Consider the following 5,089-nt stretch of genomic DNA (forward strand, 5'->3'; position numbering starts at 1 on the left):
GTCCTTTGCTCAGGAGAATACGAGCTGGTAACAAGTCTCCACCAATCCTTCGCTCCGGACCTCAGAAGGTTCAGAGCACACCTGACCTTCTGGTCAGTTGGGCAAGAGCAAGTGAAGAAACATCCCTCAATGTCAGACATCCACATCAATTCTATGATCGGGTCCTGGACTCCATCAAATGTCAGGGGCTTCGTATTATCGAAGTCCCGATAATGGAAGACTCTCCCAGCACTAACCCGAGCAGCGGCAATGGATGCGGTGGCTGCAGCACCAGCAGCCTCAGACAAAGCAACATAATGCTCATTAAAGTACTTCATCATGGATGTATTGATAGACCCGAACATCTCTGAAAACTATGCTCAAAATTGAGCAACAGCCTCCTCCTGAAGGATCTCCCTAATCCTGTCCTTGGACAAAGTTGGCCCACCCTTGCCGCCTGCCCCTAATCCAGATACAGATCCTGCCTCGAAACGACGCGTCATCACCATACTGAAAATAAACCAGGGAGATATCAAACAACACACATATCACATCATGGGAACCAACTCCCAACAAAGCCCTAGGGGTTGTGACTTCCGTGTTATGCATAAGGGTCCTATGCTTTTAGTAGTACGAGCCCATACTACCTTCCACACCTACCCATATTTGTCTCAGTGGATCATCACAACAACCCTAACAATACACACTATCATATGCATACAGACAATCCTCACTCCTTATTGGAAGACTAAACATCATGGGACTGGTCGACTGACCCCACACAACTCGTCCATGAAACTTCCACTAACCCGGCAGCACTTGTGTATACTAATCATACATAACACTGGACCCTATAGACAGTCGAATATCTGATCCTACCCTAAGCCCTTCATCAAACAAGAACAGGAAATAAGGCCAAACCAAACATTCTCAAGCTATAGAATCTTAGTTATGTATAACTATGATGCATAAACTAAGCAACTACAGTAATGATGCCAATTTCATATCATGCATTTCTATCATGCATTTCTTGAAGATCCCTAGCCTATCACTAGCATGTTGTTCTAACATATCACAAGATCAAATAATAGTGTGGTAATTTGGGGTCTACCTACTGGCTCCGACTGATCGTACACATTGCATCCTCTTTGATTATTTTGAAAACACTTTGAAAATCATTTCTAAACACTTTTCCTTAGTTTGAGACTGGATTCACACGAGTGTTCCTCCAATTTACTCAAATGAAGGCTCTGATACCAACTTGTAACACTCATAAAAATCATGATAAATTTAAACTTTTTAAAACCAACCAAATTCACAAATTGTTTACGAACATAGTTTTCAAAAGCATTTCGACATCAGAGCTCCCAAAATCATAAGTCCAAAACATGAGGATGTGTACGGTCACGCCTTCGTCTTCCCGCGCTCATCTGAAGTACCTGAAACATAACCCAAAACTGTAAGTCGACGCTTACTGAGTTCCCCCAAAGTAACAACACATAACCAAATAACATATATACAATAACAGCATGCCGGGTCCAATCAACCATCAGGTTGGAATACCCCAGGCCCCTCAACCATCAGGTTGGAATGCCAATACACTATGGGTCCAGTCAACCATCGGGTTGGAATACCCCAGGTCCTTCAACCATCGGGTTGGAATGCCAATACACAACAGTTCCTGTCATCCTCGAGATGAAATACCCTCGGGCCCACTTAACCGTCGTTTTGGATTGCCCCCGGTCTGTTGGCTCACGCACAAAGCAGTAAAGCCTCAACCATCAACCAAATATTTGCATATATACATAACCGATAAACGTATAGTCAGCCAACAGACAACAGACAGATCAACTGATCACTAAGCATAATAACACCCTATATACTAGGATTCCGATCTTACAGATCACTACAACACAATAGCATGTATAACAGGATATCAAATCCAAAGGGACGACATTGGTGCCTTCGGCCGGTAAGTACCGTGAGGAAAACTCACCTTGCAAACTAAACAGAAGCTGATAAGGTCCCAACTCCGAATCTCAACTCTCTAACCGATACCTATTCCCACCAAATGACCAATTTCCATCAAAATACCAAAAATACCCTCAAGGTCAAACTTTGTCAAAGTTAACTAGTCAAACCAACTAGGTCAACTAAGTCAACCCACCCAAGTCAACTCAACCGAGTCAACTCAGGGTGCGTACGCGCGTCGTACTCCTGAGGTACGCTGGGTGTACACGAGGCCTCGCAGGTTGACCACTATCGGAGTGGTTGACCTCTTACGCGGGGCGTATCCCTCGCAAACTTAAAAACCTCATTCAGAGCTTAATGGCTTAAGCTCTTACATCCCAACTTCAGATATGTGGCTAAAATACACTCTAGAGTCATAAAGTTTCCAACTTTATGACTTTACATGCCCAATAAGGGCTTAACTCAATGTCTTAATCCATTAAGACCTTCTACAAGATGCATGGAGCAACACTAACCATTGGGACTTCATTTTTATGGCTTAGGACCCCTTCTAGGGTCTGAAAGGACAACTCAAATTGTCCAGAACATGCCATGCTCTAGAAATTTTTTTTTTTTTACACCAATATGAATCTATGTTTAAAAAGTACCAAAAAATATGAATTTTAATATATTTATTAATTTTTTTCGATTAAAAATAGACCTTAACTTTTCAAAAAACAAAGAAAATGAAGTATGTTTTTTATAAAAAAAAAATTTATTTTTTGTATATCAATATTGATCTCTATGAAAAGATTACGAAAAATAATGAATAATGGTATATTCGGTTTTTTTCGATAAAAATCATGGCTTAAAAAAGTAAACTAAAAAAAAGAAGTTAGTTTTGGTGTAATCTTGTACATGCGCGTCCATTGTAAAAGTCTACAACCATTTTTTTCCGTTGATCGCTTTAAATTCTGTCGTTGTTGATTGTTTTTTTTTCTTTATTAAATATTAATGTTTTTTGATAATATGTAATAAAATAAAATATAATAGAACAAATATTAGATAGATAAGATATATTGGTCGTATTTATAAAAATAAAAAAGGCTATTGAAAAAAGATAGCCGTTGTAAAAATCACTAGTTAAAATTAACAAAATGATAAATTTATTATAATTTTGAATTATACAATATTTACCAAGATGCTCTTATAATTGTTACCTAAAGTTTCTCGTTTTATAATTTTTTATTTAACTGTAATATGAATATTTTTTGAATTATCTTATAGATTAAATAATATATATTCTCAATCGATAGAAATAGTTTTGAGTTTGCCCGCTTAACATTCTATAAAGTCAAGGTCGTCTCAGATGAGACCCCGTCCTTCCTTGATTCCATCCACTCAAAATGCACCGTCTTGGTTAAGCTGAAAACGACCCGACCTGATTATGTGAGGCTTTCCGTTGCTCAAACGTGGTGAATGTGAGGATATACAATTTCAATTCTAAAATGCCTTAATTTTTTTTTAATGTTTAAAAATAAAAATATGAATTAAACTGTGTTTGACACGCCACTGCTAGCTAATAAGCTAACCTAACTTTTGAATTTTTTTAAGTTGTCATGTTTGGCAAGCAAAAAGTAAGTTATAAGCTGACTTCTTAAAAAGCTAATTTGATTAACTCTTTAGGAGTAGGGATGAAAGTGGGTCCAAACCCGGACCGGGGTGACCCGGACCTGGAAAACCCGGAACCGGTTAATGAGATTTTGTAGAACCGGAAATTGGACCGGTATATAGGAACCGGTTCCGGTTTGGCTCCGGGTACGGTACCGGGTAAAGTGGGTCTAGAACCGGAAAACCTGGAAACATCAAAGTTGGTAAGTTGGAACCGGATAAAGTTGGTTTAGAACCGGAAGACCCGGAAAAACCGGAATTTTTTCGTAATTACTTACTATTTAGTGGGTTGAACTTTGAAAATTTTCATATTGATATCCCGACTTTGGGGGATTGTAACTCATTAATATGAAACCAAAATTGACAAAATTATAGTATAAAATCATGTACAAACTCTAAACTACACTTTGGAAAAAACCGCATGTCAATCCAACTTTAAACGAATGAGATATGAATGTGTTAACATTTTCACAGAATACAAAGTACAAAAACAAATAGCTGAAAAGTTGAAAATTTTCAGTTTTGATATCCCGACTTCGATGGACTGTAAATCATTGAATATTAAACCAAAAATGACAAAATTATAGTCTAAACTCATGTACAAACTGTAAACTACAAGTAACAAAAAACCACATGTCAATCCGACTTCAAACGAATTAGATATGCATGTTTTAAAACTTTCACATAATACAAAAAAACTGAAAAACTAAAAACTTTCAGCTTTGATATCTCGACTTTGGGGGACTGTAAGTCAATGAATATAAAACTAAAAATGGCAAACTTATAGTTTAAAATCATGTACAAACTCTAAACTACACGTTGGAAAAAACCGCATGTTAATCGGAGTTGAAATGAATGAGATATGCATCTTTTAAACGTTTCACAAAAACCGGTTTCGGCCCTAAAAGTGGTTCCGGTTCCTAACACATGTTCCGGTTTTTAGACCCGGTTTACCCGGACCCGATGGACCCAAACCCGGATTACCCGGAACCCGGATAAAGCCAATTTTTAAACCCGGAACCAGAACCGGTTCTATATATTTCGGTTCAAACGGTTCCGGTTCCTGTTCGATTCCGGTTCCAGTTCCGGTTCCGGTCCGGTTTTCCGGTTCTAAATCTCATCCCTATTTAGGAGTTTTTTTTCTTCTTTTTTAGTTATATATATATACCCCTTAATTAATTATAGAAAAACATTCATTTAAATGTTCTTTTATGTCATTTATATCTTTCAACTAGTTTTTTCAGCTCTTTTTATCAAACTCCATTTTTATCAGTTAGTTTTTTAGGTATCAACTAGTTTTTTGTTTAACAGATAATTTTTCAGCTATCAACAAATTTTTCAGCTAACAACTAGCATTTCAGCTAGTATACCAAACATAGCCTCAAAGGTAAATTTTTTGTATTTACATATGCTTTTCTAATGTTTTGTATATAAGTTAGGTTTGTTAACTTAGAATTTATTTTGTAAAACTATCAACCAACAAGATTAA

Source organism: Lactuca virosa, chromosome 9, assembly GCF_052849685.1.
Source record: "Lactuca virosa cultivar CGN04683 chromosome 9, Lactuca_virosa_CGN04683_v6, whole genome shotgun sequence".
Classification (NCBI taxonomy): Eukaryota; Viridiplantae; Streptophyta; class Magnoliopsida; order Asterales; family Asteraceae; genus Lactuca; species Lactuca virosa.